General features: G+C 42.8%; 1 protein-coding gene across 7 annotated transcripts in view; it reads right to left on the bottom strand.

Moving 5' to 3' along the window:
* The window catches only part of RNF144B (ring finger protein 144B), a 130,961-nt gene that overhangs the window by 56,835 nt on the left and 52,859 nt on the right, over window positions 1–21,267 (bottom strand). Inside the window, exon 1 of one of the 7 annotated variants that reach the window (XM_065585090.1) lies at window positions 17,606–17,896. The exons of 2 other annotated variants lie outside the window; for them this stretch is intronic. The gene's annotated coding sequence lies outside the window, so the exon portion shown is untranslated. Of the gene's footprint in view, window positions 1–14,008; window positions 14,144–16,338; window positions 16,466–17,466; window positions 17,897–21,267 lie in introns of those variants that run through there. 4 more of the 7 variants (XM_065585089.1, XM_065585096.1, XM_065585094.1 and 1 more) reach the window with 4 other exon arrangements.

The raw sequence follows: 21,267 nt of genomic DNA, 5'->3' as shown, positions 1-21,267 counted from the left end.
AAATATGTCCATTGATAGGTCAAAAATTACAGATAGGCAAAGTAAGAAAAATGCTGCATAAGAAATTAGAGTTTGATTTAAGGATTGTATGTATTTGACATGTGAGGTTAACAATTTGTGGTTTAACCATTATAAAGCTTTGACTTTTTTCATCTCAACATCTGCAGTTATTAAATAATTATTGTCTGAGCTCCGCTGCCCACCCCTCCATTATCTGACTCCCCATAATTTAAAAGATAGGTCATCAATGGCTATTAGCCAAGATGCAACCCCATGCTTCAGGTGTCCCTAAACGTCCAACTGCCAGGAGCTGAGACTGTACAACAGGAGATGGATTATTTGAAATTGCCCTGTTCTGTTCATTCCCTCTGAAGCATCTGGCGCTGGCCACTGTCAGAGATGGGATACTAGCTAGATGGACCATTGATCTGACCCAGTATGGTCATTCTTATGTTCTAATTTCCTGCAACTGTGAAAATTTAAATCAATACAAATTGAAAAAAAGCTGAAAATAAACATCAATATTCATTGAAATTATAAAAAATAAAATCAATATGCTGTATATACTCATTCATAAGCCGAATTTTTTTAGTAAAAAAAGGGAAGCACCAGAGAAGAGAGTCGGTTTATGAACGGGTATAGAGAGGGAGAGGTGGGACACAGCCCCTCCCCCCAACATAGGGAGCAAGGAAAGGCAGCACAGCCAGCAGAGCCAGAAGGGAAGAGGCGGAGCCACGGTCTCTCCGCTTCTGGCCACACTGCTCTCCCCGCAGCCTCTGAAGCAGCTGCAGCCCCGGGGCTGGCAGGCTGCAGCCGTGCTGCTTGGCCGCGCCCCCCAGAGCAGGCTATGGCCGCATCGCCCGGCCCGCTGGAGCACGCTGCAGCTGTGCCGCCCAGCCCAGCCCACTGGAACATGCTGTGGCCGCACTGCCCGGTCAGGACCACCGGAGCAGGCTGCGGCCGCGCTGCCCCGCCTGCCGGAGCAGCTCCAGCCAGGCCAGAGACATCCTCCCCTGGCCCTCCAGGTAAGGTGGGAAGAGATGGAATGGGGAGAGTGTGGGGGTCCTGGGCTAGGGGTGGGGTCATTTAGGGGGTGGTCAAAGGGGTTACTCTCCTGACTCCCAGCTTCTCCCCCCAAAAAAAATTTCCCCACCAGTTGCTGTCCCCGCTCATTAGGGTAAGCAGCTGGCGCGCCGGAACACTTTATTTACTCAGGTTTACCCCCGTGCCTGCGGACGCTCGAGGTAAACAAACCATCTTGGCCCACCAGTGGCTTATCCTGATGACCCGGGAGCCAAAGTTTGCTGACCCCTGAATTATAGGGTCGGCTTATGAATGTGTCATAAAAATTTTCCATTTTTACTTATCCATCTTCGGGGGGGAGGGTTGGCTTATAAACGAACCAGCTTATGATCGAGTATATATGGCGGTATTCCATTTTTAAAGACTATATAAGCATATTACGTTAATAGTCAAGTATTTATTTATCAGTCCAAATCCTGGGTTTGGATATGCACGTGGATATCAACAGAAAGTGGAATAATCAGTGTTTTGAAAGAGCCATACAGATGAACACACTCAACTGAGGGGTCCTCAACTCCTAAAAATTGTACATTAGAATAAAGATCCACCCCAAATAATGTGTTTGACTTCACATGAGCAACCTTAATCATACATCCCAAACGTTCAGAGTCTGCTATCGCAAACCAGAACCTTCAGACTCCAAATTTCTTGAGTGTATCGTATTCCATATGCATCATGAAATAAAAAAATTGACAAAAAGTCTCCTCAAATGCATTGTCAATAGGGAGTTGCCTCCAGACATGTGATTTTATACATCTTTCCACTACATCAGAGATCCAAATGAAACCTCCAGCACTTAAGGACATCATGGAGAACTGTGAAAACCTTCTGCCTTGATGCTGAATGCATAAATGTATTATACTCATGTATACAAGTCATTTGTCCATCTTTTACATTCAATGTCCAAAAACAGGACCTAAGTCAGCCCTTGTATTTACAAACATTATTCCACTAAAGTCAGTAGAGCTGTACGTGTTTACCCAGGGTTGCAGTTAAAGGGTGTCAAGAAAGGGGAACAAGGAAACAGGAGAAATGAGGCTCCAGGAACTGTTAACTACACAGAAAGTGATAGTCATGTTTTTTTCAGCATGGTCTTCACTATGAGGAGAAGCTGGACTCTATTTTTGGCAGAGATGTCACCACTAAATCATGGTATTTTGTGGACACAACCAAGGACACCTCCATAGATGCCGACCAGGACCGAGCCAAAGAAGGTTGATCCTGAAACCCAGGATCTTGTAGACCTGCACACCTTACTGAAGTCTGAGGCAGACACAGTGCTGGAGACCCCAGACTCTCCTGAATCACAGGCAGAGGACCAAACAGTGGAGGGGACTTCTTCCAGGAGGTATTATTTGTTACCTTAAAACTGTGGGAGGGGAAAATGAACAACACAGTTCCGGGTATCGTCAGGGCAGCGCCATGTTGGTCTGCCCTCCCTCCACCTCCTCTGCTTTTAATACTCCACACCTTTGCTTAAAATGGCAGCTGTGCTGGACAGTTTAAATATATCAGTCCCATTTATGTCTACCTCCAGCTGAAACGTGCCATGTGCCACTCATAACCCCTCTACCATAGTGGTTATTGCTTCTTTTCCTGCCGGTCGACCACATGGCCCAAGCCTCCCCCCTGTTCAAGATGGTGGAACCATATGGGTTAAACATTAGATGGATTGAATGGAAGGCACATTTAGTGTAGCAGTAAATAGAGAAAGAAAAAGCTCTAGATATTTTCAGCTCACAGTTGCATTAATGACCTCAGCTTTGAGCCAATCCAGTTATTATGAGGTAAAAAAAATCACCCATCTCAACTGACAGCAACATTTCAAATAGCAAAGACATTTTAAAGCATTCACTCTCCCTTTCAGGTTACTGCAGAATTCTATTTATTTTACTGTGCATTTCATGCTAACCCACCAGTGTTAAAACAAGAGAACTTAAGCCAAAGATAGTGTTCTAATTGGGCATGAAGATTGCACAGCAATGCAGCTCTCTTGGCACTACCTGTATAGTTTGTGTTTCCCTTCCACTCCTGCACCAGCTCTGGGGGCACCACCCTGGCAAATGGAAATGTGGCATATCTTCCCAATTTGCCCATTGCCAATCCTTCTCTGCCTTTTGGGGATGTACTTCAGGATAACATCCTCTGACATAACAATGGCCCACAGAGGAGGACATGCAGTTACTAGCCTGCCTCTGCTGCCCACCCACCATAAACACCCATCCCACTGTCAACCTGAAATTACACATGCAACTAAAGGCCTGTTTCTGCTGGTCACCCTTCCTCCTCCCACCCATCAGCCACCTGTAGCCTGCTCATGGAATTATTAACAATCCATTCAGGTGCCCCAATGCCTGCCTCCATCCCACCACAGACCCAGAGTTCCTCTACAAACAGGGAAGAGCTTTAGAAAGTGTCTTACCATCTCCAGGCTCACCCAAGACTGGGAAGAGCCTATGAGAATGATATTCCAAAAATCAAGGAAAAAACATTGTTGACACAAAGACTAGAATTTGGACAATAACTACTTTTTCTTTTTCTCTTCCTCTCCCCTTCTCCCCCATAGCACCTGACACATTTCAGCAAACATGGACAGGTGTGCTAATACTGAGTGAAAGCCTGTCCAATCTATGCAAGAGGAAAAGGAAGTCAAGAGATGAAGTGTTTACCAACCTAGCATCCACAATCCAGAAGTGGGATAAAAAGATCAGGGAGAGGAGAGTAAGTTGCATTAAGCCTGATAAAGAGGAGTGAGAGAAGGCCAGGACTTGTTAGGAACACCTGCTGGGGATGATGGAGAACCCTACTGGGATGGAGAACACAGTAGCACCATGTTCAAGGATAGTGCCACATCCTAGGTGTCTCCTGATTCCCTCTTCCTCTGATAACTCTGCTCACTGGGATCCCCTTTCACTTTACTACCTCCAAGCCACAAGGCAACAAGGAGAAAAACATATGCTGGGAGAACCTTTTATCCCCCACATCCACAAAGGAAAGGCCCTTCTACCACCATTGCATACCACAAGACGTAGAGAACATTTTGGACCTTCCCAGGTGCACAAATCTGTGACCTCAAAAGCACATGTTTCAGAGTTCTTAGGACTCTCTCTCTCCTTTTTTCATTTTTGCACGGGGTTTTTTATTATTTTGCATCATGTTATGTTTGTGAATTGTAAAAACCTTTATTGAACATTGTTCAGCTTGCTGTCATTTTTATTTATTTAAAAGTCATTGAAAATGTCATTACTTTCATACTTTGCACAGTGTACTGAAATCCCCATCTGGACTCTACTAAAACCCTTCCACCACTATATATAAAATGTCAAGACATGCACTAATCAGACATATACATTCTTCACTAGTTTGCTCCTCAAAGTAGGACCCTAATACATCCCTGAACCTGTGTCCCTGACGAATTGCGGTGTTTCGTAAAGGCCACCTCTCTAGGTGTTCAAAACATTCAGCATCTCCTCCCACACATCAGCAAGGCTCTCTTCTTCGCTCTCACATAGCTGCTTCCTACTGTGTTTTGCGCAACCTAACATACAAGGCAGATATTGTTCATCAGTCTCCAGTCTTGACATCAGGCACCTACATCTCCCAGAATGACAGGAAGAAGAGCAACACCCTAATGTCCATAGTGATCCTCGGAGAAAGAATTCCATTTTTCATTGCAGAAAACAGTCTACAGTTTCTAAAGATCCTGGCATCAAGAACCTTTCCAGACTATCCCATATTAGTATTGGTGAACCTTCCATGGTGATCAGCCAGGCCTTGCAGCACCCTACAGAAATAGCCCTTTCTGTTGATGAACCCTGAGCCTGGTGGGGGAGCAAAGAAAAGGCATGTGGGTCACATCAAGGGCTCCACTGCAATTCAGGAACCTCAACAATGCAAATCTATCAATAATATTCTATTCATTATCATGACTTATGAGCCAGGGAGACAGCACCTTCTTGATAGCAAAGTGCACACCTCCATTACAACAACCCCAATGGTTGATCTACCAACACCAAACTGGTTAGACACTAGCTTCTACTAGCAAGCTTCCAGATTGCAAAGGCCACACACTTCTCTACATTGAGGGGAGCTCTCATGTAACTGTTCCACCACTGCAGTTCCAGGGCAAGCTCTGCACAAATTTCTAGGAAAGTTGCTTTTGACATTGTAGTTCTGATGCGGATCATCCCAGGTCTGCAGCACTACCGTGTCCCACCGGTCACTGCTAGTTGTCTGAAATCAAAAGCAATGGTCCAAAGAGTGAAGCTGCTCCAGGAAAAGTTCACGCAAAAGTGTCTGCTTAATTTCAGCCACCACCTTTCAGGTGCTGTATCACCCTGGTTCTAAAGTCATTGTATGACTTGATATATGGCAGCAGCCTTTTTGTATTCAGCACCATAAAGATCAGAACACTCAGCAATGTTTCCTCCATGCTGCGTGACAGCGCTTTGAAAATGGTGCTGGCTTGTAACAATAAGGATGCTGAGCTGAAACAAGAGTAATCATGGGAACTATTTACTTTGACCCCAAGTCCCATAATTCTAGTCCGGTGCATTCCAGTAGGTAACCCATACAGCCTAGCTCCAGAGCAATGCACCATGGAATGACTGCCCAGAATGCTGAGCACTTAATCTGAAACAACACAGACCTTTGTGGCTGCAATGATCACCAAGGGAAGTAGCTTAACCAGGGATAACTATGTGGTGTGGGTGCACTGCTCATACAACTCAGATTCACAGAACCTGCAACAGCTTTCAAGGGTAGACATGCTCTCACCTACTTAAAGTTAAATAAGTGCTTTGCTGCTTTGCTGAATGGGGGGGCTCAAAAAAGACAATTGACACCGCAGATTGAAGGTCTGATTTAAACTGTAAACTATTGCATTCAGACGGATTTAGCATCTTAAATCTGTGTCTTGGGAATACAGCAAGCATTGATACATAACAGCTCCTTTTCTGGATCCTGTAAAATGCCGCTAAGACCGTAGTAATATTAAAAAAAAAAAAAGAGGAAAAGAATTCGTTCTAAACCTCTTCTTATTATGCAGTGCTAGGAAATCAAAGCTAGCAGATCTGTAATCTCTTTCATGATGGGTCTTTTGCTCTGTAAAAATTTTATTTTAAGAAAAGATGTTTAAAGATCAAGGAGCTTGCAAAAACATGCTGTCTGGTATAAAATAATAAACAAAAGCAATTTATCTAATTTGTTTCCATTGGGAATGGTTGAAAAATTAAGCACTTCAGCTGCTGTTCAAGAGGCACTAGATATACAAAGTATTTTCATTTCGTGCTGGCAACCAAAAATAAATAAAATACTTTAAAAAGAATGCAGTGGGTGGGAATGCTCTGACACTGAAAGTGTTTTGAATTAGTTCACTGACAGTCTGTTACATTAACTAGCTTCCTACTAGGTATAAAATATAAAATCAATATTAGATAGATAGATAGATAATCAATTCTTCTATTGTTCTATTAGCATTTTAGGATACCTGAAGCATACATTTTAACAGCTTCCTAGTTTCAGAGCCCTTGTGAACAAATAAATATCATCACCCTCATCATGGCAAATCCCAATGGGATGTGGCCTCCTTGCAAACAAGTAGATATACTTTAATTAAAATAGAAGAGTAATACAGTATTTATCCAAATCACGGTGTTGCTGCAGTGTTTGTGGGCATAACTGTAGTGTACTATAGCATTTCTATAAGGGTGTCCATAACATAGGACATTTTAGAACACTGATTCTTCATAGTAACTTGTAACAACTCCTTATCATTTCAAGACCTACTTAGAGAAGGGGATAATTGATCTTGACTGAACATAATGAATTAAATTCAGCATTCATAGAACAGATGCAACCGCATGGGTACCAATTAATGCTCATTATAATGATGGGGAGGGTGTCTTTTATTATACCTGCCACTAGGAATCAGAGGGAAAACCTAGGCAGTTGGGTTTTATTGTTCCTATTTTTATTTAAGATTTTAAAAACTAATCAGTAGCCTATCATTAAAAGAGAGCTGCCGCTATGCAATTGAGAGAGAAAGCTAAGAGAAGCTCCTCCAGATCACTGCCCCACAGCGTCGGTAATTGGCCAGAAGAAAATGAGGCTTCTTTTTATTACTAAACTGAATTGCATATCTTGGAAATGGTCTTTCTGACATCTCCCTACTGGACAGTCACCAAACAGCATTCTTCACAGATTTTTAAGCCCAGAAGGGAGCATTACAATCATCTCATCCAACACAAAGGCCATTGAATTTCATCCAGTAATTCCTGAATGGAGACCAATAACCTTGTGGTTGATTTAAAGCAGTTGTTTTCAAACTGTGGGTCACGACCCGGTACTGGGTTGCGGAATGGAAGGCACTGGGTCGTGGTGGCTCTGGTCTGCACCGCTGACCGGGCCATTAAAAGTCCCATCGGCGGTGCTGCCCAGCTAAGGCAGGCTAGTTCCTACCTGTTCTGACACCGCGCTGCACCCCGGAAGCAGCCAGCAGCAGGTCCTGCTCCTAGGCAGGGAGGCCACGGGGCTCTGCGTGCTGCGACCGCCCCAAGCACCGGCTCTGCACTCCCATTAGCCAGGAACCAGCCAATGCGAGCTGGGGCGGGGAGCAGTGCCTGCAGGCGAGAGCCATGCGGAGCCACTTGCGCACCTCCACCTAGAAGCCAGATCTGCTGCTGGCTGCTTCCGGGGCGCAGCGCAGTCCACGATGCCAGGAGAGGCAGGAAGGCCTGCCTTAGCAACCCCGCTGACCGGGAGCCGCCCGAGGTAAGCCCGTGCCCCAATCCCCTGCCCCAGCCATGAGCCCCCCCCAACCCGGAGCCCTTTCCTGCACCCCAAACCCCTCATCTTTGGCCCCACCCCAGAGCCCGAGCCCCCAGCCCGAGCCCTGACCCCCTCCCACACTCCAACCTCCTACCCCAGCCCAGAGCCACTTCCCACACCGTGAACCCCTCATTCCTGGCCCCACCCTGCAGGCCTCATTCCTGCACCCCAACCCTCTGCCCCAGCCCTGAGCCCCTCCCACACCCCAAACCCCTCATCCCCAGCTCTGTTGGGTTGCGGGCATTAGCAATTTTCTTCAACTGGGTCACCAGAGAAAAAGTTTGAAAACCACTGAATTAGAGCATATCTATATATTCATAATGCACTGCAGTGAAAGCAGCATGTGGCAGGTCTCTATGGGCCCGATCCTACTAACACTGAAATCAATGGTAAAATTCCCAGAGACTTCCGTGGAAATAGGAGCAAGTCCATCATATTTCATGCTATTCCTACTGCCTGTATTTCAGTGACTAAGAAGCAAGGCCAGAAGGATATGCAGCAAACAGGAAAAACTAATATATACACATAACATTTCCAAGTATTTTCTAAATATGAAGTACCAACAAATTCACAATAACAGGAATTCTAAGAATTGCTCATAGGAATATGATTCAAATCTAAAAATTAGAGCTAAATGAATCCAGACTGACACCATATAATATTTGTTAATGCTAAACTACGACTTCCCAAACAATTATTTTAATGTACTCAGAGTGTTAAGAACAAAACAAAACAAAAAACACTTCACTACCCAAAGAACTCACCAGTCAGACTTACGTTTTTATAATTAACAAAAGCAAATGATAGTTTTCCATAATATATTAAAATAGACCACTCATCATTTTAGACAAAAGGATGCTGTTCAAGGTAATTTAGGAAGTTTTAATTTATTTTTAAACAGATTGGATCAAGGGCAACATTTTCAAGAGTGACAAAGTGACTTATGCTATGTCTACACTGCAATTCAAAACCCACAGTTGACCCATGTCAGCTGACTCAGGCTTGTGGATCTTGGGCTAAGGGGCTGTTTAATTGCAGTGCACACTTTCGGGCCCAGGCTGGAGCCCAAGCTCTGGGACCCTTCCCCCTCACGGGGTGCAGTATTTAATTGAAGTGCAAAAATACTCTTAGACACTTAGGAGCTTAAGTCTTATTGCCATTCAATGAAACTTTGGCTCCTAAGTGCCTAATTCACTTTTGAAAATGGAAGATAGGGATCTAAATCACTTAAGCACTTTTGAAAATGTTATACCAAAAATTTGGGGTAACTCCATTCACCACAGTGGAATTTGACTGGGAATGAATTTAGCCCATTAAAAACAGTTGATATTGTAAGCTTTGGCCCTGAGATAGCTACAAAATGATACATTTCTATTAAATGTTTGAACATTTATGGAAATAACCAGTGTCACCCCCCACGATTCTTGTAACTGCTCTTAGGAAATCCTGAAATCTTTCCTCAGTCAATCTCTTACCAATTTCATCAGGAATTTGCCTGAGTAAAAAATAAAGGATGAGAGAGAGGGAGGGATCAGTCCCTTCTATGGTAAAATCTGCAGGAAGGGATAAGAGGAGAAAAATTCAGTAAGGATCTCCTCACTAAGGCCTGGTCCCCACTTAGTCCGGACTTCGGACTAAGGTACGCAAATTCAGCTACGTTAATAACGTAGCTGAATTCGAAGTACCTTAGTCCGAACTTACCGCGGTCCAGACGCGGCCGGAAGTCTCCCCCCGTCGACGCCGCGTACTCCTCTCGGCGAGCTGGAGTACCGGCGCCGACTGTGAGCACTTCCGGGATCGATCCGGGATCGATTTATCGCATCTTAACCAGACGCGATAAATCGATCCCAGAACATCAATGGCGTGCCGCCGGACCAGCCGGTAAGTGAAGACTAGGCCTAAGGCTTCCCTCTCATTGTTCTGTCAGGTGTTTGAGTTGCAGTTTTCTCCCTTTCCCTTCCAGCCTGCCTGTGGAATGAACCATAGGTCCAGACCTCAAACACCATGGATCCTAGGGAGAGGGAAGGAGATGGTTCTGCTAGAGGCATCAATTGTGCATCAATTCTGAGACCCTAGCTTCCTAGCATGGGAACTGGGGTGCCAAAACTACGGGTTCGGGGGTGCTGCCACACCCCCTGGCTTGAAGTGGTTTCCATCATAGACCAGGTTTACAGTTTGGTTCAATGGCTCTCAGCCACCCCCACCATACAAATTGTTCCAGCACACTGGCTTCCTAAGAGCATGGTTCCATCCATCACCCTCCCTCAGTGGTTCTGCCAAGGCAAGGCATCTTTAATCTCTGGCAGGAGCTGCATATGCAGTCCATTGGTGGAAGGACGCTGTGATTCTGAAAAAACACAGAATGTCTAAAGAGAGATGTTAGCTGGTAGATTAAATATTCATATTCTAACAGCAATTATTCTTTGGTAAGTATGATAAATACTGTACTGTTGTACTACGGTAACATAGTAATTTCTTGCCTTTTTTATATACAGTAACTCCTCACTTAAAGTCGTTGTTTCATTGTTACGTTGCTGTTCAATTAGAGAACATGCTCGTTTAAAGTTGCGCAATGCTCCCTCATAAAGTTGTTTGGCACTGCCTGCTTTGTCCACTGCTTGCAGAAAGAGCAGCCCGTTGGAGCTAGTTGGTGGGGGCTTGGAACCAGGGTGGACCGGCAGCCCCCCTATCAGCTCCCCACTCCCCTAAGTTCCCTGTGCGGCAGCCACCCAGCAGTCTATCAATTGTTTGCAGTTCAGCTGTCCCTCCCCCCACTGCCATGTGCTGCTCCTGCCCTCTGCCTTGGAGCTGCTCCAGGGTGCCTCCTGCTTACAGTGCAGGGGGGAAGGAAAAGAGGGGGGCCAATGTCAGGGTGTCCCCCTCCCCCCTGCTCCTGCCCCCCTCTTATTCCATCTCCATAGAGCATGGGGGGACAGGACAGGGCTCAGGACAGAAGGAGCTTGCTGACAGCAGCTGCTGTCTCAACTTGCTGATCTACTTAAAAAGGCAATATACTTAGAGTGGGGTCAACATACTTAAAGAGGCAATGCACATCTCTCTCTCTTTCTCTCACACACACACACACACACACACACACAGGGTGTGTGCCTCTATCTCTGTCTGCCATGCTGTCTCCCCTCCCTCCATTTGTGCTGCCTTCTGCCTTGTAGTGTGTGAGGCTACATTAACAACAATGTGTTAACCCTTGAGGGCTCAGCCAAGTACTAGTTCATCATTTAGCAGCAAGGCATTCCCTAGGAAATATCCCTCCCTCTTCCACCCTCTGACTCCACCACCTCAACCAAGCTTCACAATCATCATTGCTGTGAGCAGTATTAAACTGTTTGTTTAAACCTTATACTGTGTGCAGATAGATAGATAGGATAGAATATAGACTTTTATCTGGTGAAAAAAATTTCCCTGGAACCTAACCCCCGCCATTTACATTAATTCTTATGGGGAAATTGGATTCGCTTAACATCATTTCGCTTAAAGTCGCATTTTTCAGGAACATAACTACAACGTTAAGCGAGGAGTTACTGTATTTACTTTTACAGAGCAAGACACACTTTGCTCTGCATTTTATCAGCTATACAGAAAGGCCTGACAGTTTCCTATCACACTTCATCTAAAGAACTTGACAATGATTAGGAAGCTGGTGTGCTGAGACCATTGCTGAACATGCAACCAACATTGTCTCATTGTTTCCTTGTGCTCCCCATCTGGGTCTGTATCCAGCTGTTGTCTCCTGTCTTGTACTTAGGTTGCAAGTTCTTTGGGACAGGGACAGTCTTTCTGTTCTGGGTTTGTACAGTGCTTAGCACAATAGGATCCTGGTCCATGATTTGGGCTCCAAGGTGCTACCACAATGCAAATAAATAACAAGTCGTGGGTACACTAGAAACCTAGTATCAAAGGAAAACAGAAAGATGTATGGTACATATTTGCACATGCTAGGTTCCATCTTTGAAAGCCTCACAGTGTTTGTTAACTAAGAGCCAGCTTCTGCAAGCTTTTGTGCACAATGTTTACTTTGCTCATGCAAGTATTCCCATTGGCTTCCATGGGAGAACAAAGTTAAAGGAGCATGCACATTTCAAGGCTCCAACCCTAAATCCCTGATCGTCAGAAAGTTGAGTATCCATCTCTTTCCACAGAAACACCTTTCTTTGCAACTGTCTGACTATGACTGGCATTCTGTTAGTGTTATCTTACCCTGTCTTCCTCCATATTGTGGAAATCCACTGTGGAAGGTTCCAGAGTCAGTGGCTAGCAGGGAATACTTTAGCAGAATGGGGCTGTGCTGGGAAGGGTCTGGAAGGGAGTGTAAAGGTAAATGGTCCCCAGGATTTGCTCATTTTGCCCCAGTTTAACCCCCTGCCACTTCTGCAGGGGGTAAACCACATCCTCCCCCCACCATGAGAATGTTTCCAAGTTTCCACAAGTGCAATCTCATGGAATTTCCCATCCCCTATTTAGGAGTAACCTGTGTCATTGATGGTCTGTCCCTAAATTTATCATTTTAAAATAGCCTGGGAATTTATTTTGTCCAAAAATGATTAGCATCTACCCTAATTGTTTCAAAATTTGTATTTTTGTTTTAATGTATACATATAGGGTCTTGGAAACTGCAAAGATAATTTAATGTGATTGCTTTAACAGTCTTTTCATGATCTGCAACCATAATTACAAGAACAAAGAATTTTACCCCTTAGCCATGGTGATAGGCACCATATTAAAGCATAAATAGAGACAGCCTCACAGGACAAAATTCAGCCCTGACAAAACTGGGTACAGCTCTTTGGTTTTAAAAGGAGAAGTCATTGCAAACATGTAATAATGCATCATATCATGTCATAAACACAGGGTTTTCAAGCTTCTAAAGTTAGGTACTTCAAGTCATGAAATAATAATCTGTATTACAATAAAAATCACCCACCATCAATATAAAAGCTTCTGTCACCCATCCAGAGAAAATTCTCTCTTTTATTAATGGCTCATGTCTTGTACTCCTAGATGCTTTCCCCAGTTTATTCTCATTACTAGTGCAGATTGATAAGGGTGCAATTAAATCTGTTGTGAGCTTTTCTACCAGGATTGACTTTCAGTGTAAGTAGGAGTGAATGTGGGCATGACAGCTCAATGATTTTTTTTTCCTTGCAAAAGTAATTGTATACTCTGATCATGTCTCCCTCAGAGACAGCCTGCAGAACAACTCCCTCTGCCTGGCATGTCAGAGATCCCTCCAGGAAGGAAGTCTACTTAGTTACAGCATCACACTGATGTACTTTAACAAATAGCAGGGTATAAACACACAAAAGTTTGGGTTTTCCAATATGCTCAGCATTGTGGCCCAACTCTGCTCCCACTAAAATCAATAAGAGTTTTACCATTAACTTCAATGAGAGTAGAATTAGAGCAACGCTGAGTTTTTCTGAAAATCCTACCCCCGGAGCCCTCACATGAGTGATCCCACTAACATCATAAGTAAACACTGCGGGATCAGTCCCAAAATCTTATTTGAAAGGCACAGTGAGTCAGAGCAATGCTGAAGTCTATAGTTAGGTTTATATAAAAATACAGCCCCTAGATTACAGCATGCTTTGGGGATGTTAACAATTCTATACACAAAACTGTACATGAATGAAAACAGCAAGGATTAGTAGCACACATAGGCTCACAGTACTTTTAAAGAATCACGTCTAAAGTCGGAATTGCTTTCTAATTACAGTGCTTATCTAACCATTTGTTCAGCAGAGGTGGTGGTGGTTGGTTTGTGTTTGTTTGTTTAACAGAGGTACAATACAGTCTACCTGCTCCTTCAATAAGCCTAGTCTGTTATCATTAAGAAAATACAATACAATTAAAGAAACCAGAAGTAGAACACTGTGTATTTGCATGTGCAGATACTTATATATTAAGGAAATAATCTAAGCAAAGCAGGAATGGGTATTCAGAAATTTTAATTTAGAATGTAATTGTGTTTGGTCTGAGCCCACATTCCTTAATGAGTTTAAATTTACACTTTGGGGTGGAATATTCAGAAGCACTCAGGTCTGGTTAACTCTGTTCCCATTGACGTTGATGAGAGTTTTACCTTAGATGAACAGAAGTCTTGCCAGACTAAGGACTGCCGGATCCGGTCCTTTATGATTTGAGATCATATAGTTTATTATTTTTAACAAGTGTTTTAATGTCTGCCAGCACTCTGTTCCCTCTGAACTGAATCCAGTTATCTGAGAGAGAAGTAGAGAGGGAAAACTGAACACTGAATTTTCTTCGTGGATCAGCACAAAATTATTTGGCACAGGCAACTCTGCAAATATTTGTGAAACAGTGGGTAAATTTGCAGTGTATGATGGCCCTCAAGCTTGTACTTCCCTCTGTGTGGTGTGGAGGCTCATAAATCCAGTGCTGGTGCTCAGTTATGCTGCAATAGAAAACATATTTATACAGGCTGCGTCCAATGTCACTGGTTATTTTTTTCTTATATGACCTATTCTGTTTTGTTTAGCTTGATGTTTCCCTTTATTTGCAAAAAGCAGCTTATTTTTAAACTAGGTTCCTAGCCCTACAGGTTTTCCTCACCATAGCAAAGTGCGCTGCCCAGTCAGGCTTAGGCAAGCATGGAGCCTGCAAGCACAAGTTGTCCCCATTCCTCAGAGGTTCCTCAATGAGAGGAGGGAGTACAGTGGATGCCATTTTCACAATCTTGTGAAAGGTAAGGTAGCCTCTGTTTTGATTTGTGCAGGGGAGCCCCTTTGAACGCAGGCCAGCTCCACATCGGAGATGACTCAACATTGTAGATGGATGCCACAAGAACAGGTGAACTAAATAGGAGCGTGAGGCTGCAATAATGGCTTAGGTTTCATTATGCTACCAGCTCAGGAGGTATTTGTGTATCTGATCTGATCGTATCTAGACATTATGTAGTTTTAGACATATTTAAGTAAAACTTTATCCCCCACATTCCATTCCCCCGACCCCAAAAGAACATAAAAGGGGGGAAGTTAAAGCTCTAAGGACGATTGAGGCCTCACTCCACAGGCTTGCTCTTCTAGGCACTCTGTGTTTGGGACTCCCACTGAAATCAATGGCAGTTCCCTCCATGGATACTCACAGGAAGAAGCCACAAGGATTCGTGTTATGGGTATTGCCTGAGGTGTTCTATTGAACTGGGAGTCGTGTTTAAAATGATAGCTCTTTCTGGTTTCAGAGTAGCAGCCGTGTTAGTCTGTATCCACAAAAGTCTCTAAGGTGCCACAAGTACTCCTGTTCTTATAGCTCTTTCTGTTTCTTTATGAAGTAACTCACTTCTTGCCATGGGACTATTTTGAATGTATTAGGATCATAATAAGGAGAAATTACTTCTCCCAACAGGAGGGAAAACACTGATAAACTGCTCTTTCATTTTTCTAATACTTGTGAGGCACTCAGGCAAGATCCTTAAAGGTATTTAGGCTCCAAACGTCTATAAAATCAATAGACATTGGGAGCCTAAATACCTTTAAGGATCTGGGCCTTATATGCTGTGGCACTGGGAACAATACAAGAACCTGACTAGAGAGAGAACCAACAATAAACAACAATACCAGTGTTTTATACTTACACCTTTCACCCAGAACATTTCACAGCTGTATACACACACACACACACGCTATATCACTATATTACTGAAATACAGCTGTCTCTGCTATGGAGAATGAGTTGTGGGCGATAACCAGCACACAATATGCTGTTCAACAAGGGGCAGAATAGAAATTTTAGCCACCAGCCAAACTCTAGTCATATAGAAAGTACCATAGACACTAACATTCATGCAGAGTAGACAGGGTCTTGTTTTTTAATATCCTACCAATAGTAAACTGCATGGAACAAAATGAGCCTGATTTGTCTCGCACACTGGTTTGACGTTGGTATAATTCCAATTACTTTCATGGAGTACATGTTTTATTTTTAATTATAGTTATAAAATTACAACAGTTTTAGGCATTGTCTACATGGGAAAAAAGATTCAGTATAATCCAAGTTGTGAATTAAAATCACTATAGTTACATCAGTATAACCCCACACATACACACTCCCTCCTAGCCTCCACATATGGGCACTCTAATTACAATATAAAAGTGCTTTATTTTTTTGTTTAGCTTATGTCGTTTGGGGGGGGTTAAGGAGATTAAGCTGTACCAAAAAAGCCATAGTTACACCGGAATAAGAGTGTCCAGACAGTCGGGGAGGGGGTTATACAGTTTCCTATGTAGGCAAACCCTATGTGAGAGAAGAATCAGGCCAATGTATCTAGCTCAGAAGAGATAAAGGGCTGCACCAACTCAGCCAGATTTTGAAACTTTTGTTTCAAGGTATCTAGATACTCCAAACCTAATGCTTAGACTTCTAAGGCAAGCCAGCCCCAACCAAAGCACTCACCTTCAGCTTGAGAGTTACCTGACAGGTCATGTTACTGCACCTACTCCTGGTAGGTTATTTTGGTACATGTAGGTGTTTCAGTCCTACCCTGTGTCTAGGCTAAATCCATTTCTTCAAAAATATTCAGTGTCTATTTACCAAAAGAATGGCAAGCCATGTTACACTATTTCCTTAATTATAGTCCTTCTAAATATTTAACTACCTATAGTGCTCCCTGGAGGTGGATTTTTGCATTCTACAGTGAAGGGTTTGCTATAAAGGTTATACACACAGTAAGAAGGCAGAATGCCTTCATATTTTTTTTATAATCCAGAGCTTTATAATGAGAAGTTAGAGTGCAGCAGCCTTATTTTTGAGGTAGCCTTGTACTAAGAAACCCTTGTACTGAGAAAAGGAGAACACTATATTTTTATATTGGTAAACATACAGTTTTCCTTTCTGTTTGGTGTAAAAAACTTGATCCACATGTACTGTTCATTTAGCATTTACGTGCCTAATCTTGGTATCCTTAAACTCTGAATGGAATTAGAAGACTACACCAATACTTAGCATTCAGGTCTATAGTCTGTTTTCCCGGTAGGAGCTACATGATGCTGTGATATATGGAATGTTTTTAAAACAGCAGGAAATCTGTGCATTTCAAGCCCAGTCTCCCTTCAGTTCATTCACATGTATGTTTTCAATGTGAAACAAGTTATTGTATGTAAGCTATTGTAGATAAGCCTAAATGATATCATGCAATTTTCTCCACTGCTTTCACATACACAAATACATCCTAATACTGCAGCATTTTCAAACAAACCCATCATGCAGATGCTTTAAAAAGTTACACTGTCAAAACTAATTTCATTCTTTTGTAGCAAACCAAATGCATATTTAATTTTCTATGCTTGTAATAGCCAAGCATCCAAGAATTCTCTTTGCCTCAGATAGTTCTATGCACCATATGGTTACAGATTTCAGTTAAAATCATGCATAAATGTTTTCTAGTTATTTAACCTTTCCCTTTTCTTTCCTCTTTCTTGTTTGACAAGCATTATATACAGAATCATTTAGACTTTTCAATCTCTCACTGTAAGGAAAAGTAGGTTAAAAAAGAGAGAGCAAGAGAGCTATCTTCCAACATACCTTGCAAGGAGAGTACTGTTCACTCCCAGCTGTTTGACTTTTCAATACCTTCACTCACACTTCAGTGCTCCTAAGATTCATAATATCACAATCACTGTAGATTTACAATTTGAAGCAAAAACAGATTTCTCTCCCTCACCCTTCCTCTCTTTCTCCGTGCAGCTGACAGCTTTACACTTTGTTAGGACTGTAACAGGACTTGTCTCCCAGCCCTTTCGCCACTCTGATGAACAATCTCCTCCCTGCTATTAAGAGCATGTTGCCATTATATCTTAAAAAGCACGTCAGAGCTTGTATGCAGTAGCTGTGGGAAAGCTGCATTTATTTATACAGGAAGCTTGAGCACAGCACTTCCTACTTCCCATCTGAGTCTCAGTTGAACTGCAGGTGATTACTTTAACCCTGTCAAATTCCAACCAATACATATCCCAACCTTCTTATTTTGACATCTCTGCTATTTGTAATTATAATTCCCATCTGATTCCTGACAAGATAAAAGTAAGAGGGATATAACGGTGTATGTGATACTCATACACAGTCCTCCAGTTGCCACTTAACCAGCTTTAGGATAGTGGATTGTATAGCAGCTGACCTGTTGGCACATGTTTCCTGAAATGTTACTGCCTTCTGCTCATCCCCTCACATGAATGAAATGTTTTGAATATGAAGTGATTTCCCCATGAAGAAAAATATCTGAAATTACAAATAGAAATTGCAGGTGCAACTTCAAATCTGAATCTTATTACGCTGTTAATTTTATTCAGCTTGCTTAATTAGGGCAACTAAGGGCATGACAGTGCTGCAGAAAAGAAGGCTGCAAACTAGATTCTAACTCCTGAACCTGAGATTGTATGCAACAGAGGTGATGAATTCAGAGGATCCATACTCCCTGCACAAGTGCTCTGTTCATCCAATGAACCAGCAGTGGTACATATTATACCATATAGAATCATAGGACTGGAAGGGACCTCGAGAGGTCATCTAGTCCAGTCCCCTGCACTCATGGCAGGACTAAGTATTATCTAGACCAGTGGTTCCCAAATTTGTTCCACCGCTTGTGCAGGGAAAGCCCCTGGCGATACGTCCCTCGGCCCGCGCCGCTTCCAGCAGCTCCCATTGGCCTGGAGCAGCGAACCACGGCCAGTGGGAGCCACAATCAGCCGAACCTACAGACGTGGCAGGTAAACAAACCAACCCGGACTGCCAGGGGCTTTCCCTGTACAAGCGGCGGAACAAGTTTGGGAACCACTGATCTAGACCATCCCTGAGAGGTGTTTGCCACATAGAGCCAGCTAGTACTCTTCTCCGCCTTGCTGCAGGAAAAGTGCCAGACCACAGATGAGATCTGGTATGGTATTTCTATATGTCTTAATGGGTGTGGGAAAAAAATGAGACAGAAACAAGCTAGGGACATTATCAAAGTTAATCTGCAATCTTCTCTTTATGATGAAATGTGTTGTACATCATGTAATTCAGGTTGGCAATATGCCTTCATACTTATTTGGGAGGACTGTTGAATGTATGCTCATTCTCCTTTTGTGTATCTCTCTCATTGCTAGACTTTTCAGAGTTGTTTTTCAGAGTTATACTTCATCCTATGAATTTTTATAAAAATTGATAAAGATTAACTTTCAAATTTTAAGCGTTAATACAGTTGTGGGTTTGCATACATTTGTAAATGTATACCTATGCATACAAAAAAACCATGTTAAAATTACATTATTAAAGTTGCAAAGACAGTCAGAGGCTTAAGGACACCCAGAGCATGGGGTTGCATGCCTGACCATTGATGGATGGATTAATAGCAATTGATGAATCCATCCTCCAGTAACATATCTAAATCTTTTTTGAACCCAGTTATAATTTTGGCCTTCACAACATCCCCTGGCAATGAGTTCCACAAGTTGACTGTGTGTCGTGTTAAGTATTTCCTTTTGCCTATTAATTTCATTGGGTGACCCCTGGTTCTTGTGTTATGTGAAAGTGTAAATAAGACTTCCTTATTCACTTTCTCCACTCCATTCATGAGTTTATAAACCTCTGTCATATCCCTATTAGTTTTCTCTTTTCCAAGCTGAAAAGTCCAAGTCTTTTTAATCTCTCCTCATATGGAAGCTGTTCCATATCCTTAATCATTTTTGTTGCCCCTCTCTGTATCTTTTCCAATTCTAATATATCTTTTTTGAGATGGGGCAACCAGAACTGCATGCAGTATTCAAGCTGTAGGCACACCATGGATTTATATAATAGTATTATGATATTACTGTCTCATTATCTATCCCCTTCCTAATGGTTTCCAGCATTCTGTTAGCTTTTTTGATTGCCGCTGCATATTGAGCAGATGTTTTCGGAGAATTATCCCACAGTGACTTCAAGATCTCTTTCTTGAATAGTAACAGTTAATTTAGACCCCATTATTTTGTATGCATAGGTGGGATTATGTTTTACAATGTGCATTACTTTGCATTTATCAACATTGAATGTCATCTGCCATTTTGTTGCCCCACCACCCAGTTTTGTGAAATCTTTTTGTAACTCTTCACAGTCTGCTTTGGACTTAACTATCTTGAGTAATTATGTATTGTCTGGAAACTTTGCCACCTCCCTGTTTACCCGTTTTTCCAGATCATTTATGAATATGTTGCAAAGCACTAATCCCAGTACCAATCCCTGGGAGACACCACTATTTACCTTTCTCCATTCTAAAAACTGACCGTTTATTCCTACCCTTTGTTTCCTGTCTTTTAATCAGTCACTGAACCAGGAGAGGACTTTCCCTCTTCTCCCATGACTGCTTACTTGCCTAGGAGCTTTGGTCAGGGATCATGCAAAAAGCTTTTTGAAAGTCAAAGTACACTATATCTACTGGGTCACCCTTGTTCAAATGTTTGTTGACCCCCTCAAAGAACTTTAATACATTGGTGAGGCATGATTTACTTTTACAAAAGCCATGTTGACTATTCCCCACAAATCATGTTCATCTATGTGTTTGATAATTCTGTTCTTTACTATAGTTTCAACCCATTTGCCTGGTACTGAAGTTAGGCATACTGGTCTGTAATTGCCAGGATCATCTCTGCAGCCTTTCTAAAAACTGGTGTCACATTAGCTATTCTCCAGTCATCTGGTACCGGTTTCAGAATAGCAGCCGTGTTAGTCTGTATCCGCAAAAAGAACAGGAGTACTTGTGGCACCTTTGAGACTAACACATTTATTTGAGCATAAGCTTTCGTGGGCTACAGCCCACTTCATCAGATGCATAGAATGGAACATATGGTAAGAAGATATATATATATACACACATACAGAGAACATGAAAAGGTGGAAGTTGCCATACCAACTCTAAGAGGCTAATTAATTAAGATGAGCTATTATCAGCAGGAGAAAAACTTTTGCTTAACAAGTATCCTCACACCTTTTTGTCAACTGTCTGAAATGGGCCACCTTGATTATCACTACATCTGATTAAGTGAGCCCACGAAAGCTTATGCTCCCCACTTCGGACTAAGGTACGCAAATTCAGCTACGTTAATAACGTAGCTGAATTCGAAGTACCTTAGTCCGAACTAACCGCGGGTCCAGACGCGGCAGCGAGTCTCCCCCGTCGATGCCGCGTACTCCTCTCGCCGAGCTGGAGTACCAGCGTCGACGGCGAGCACTTCCGGGATCGATTTATCGCATCTTAACCAGACGTGATAAATCAATCCCAGAACATCAATTGCCTGCCGCCGGACCCTCCGGTAAGTGTAGACGTACCCACACACACGACTCAGTTAGCAACTCTGTCAGGCCCTAGCATCA

This window comes from Chrysemys picta, chromosome 2 (assembly GCF_011386835.1).
Source record: "Chrysemys picta bellii isolate R12L10 chromosome 2, ASM1138683v2, whole genome shotgun sequence".
Classification (NCBI taxonomy): domain Eukaryota; kingdom Metazoa; phylum Chordata; order Testudines; family Emydidae; genus Chrysemys; species Chrysemys picta.
Note: the sequence above shows the minus strand (reverse complement) of the source record. Positions and strands in the feature narration are given on the sequence as shown.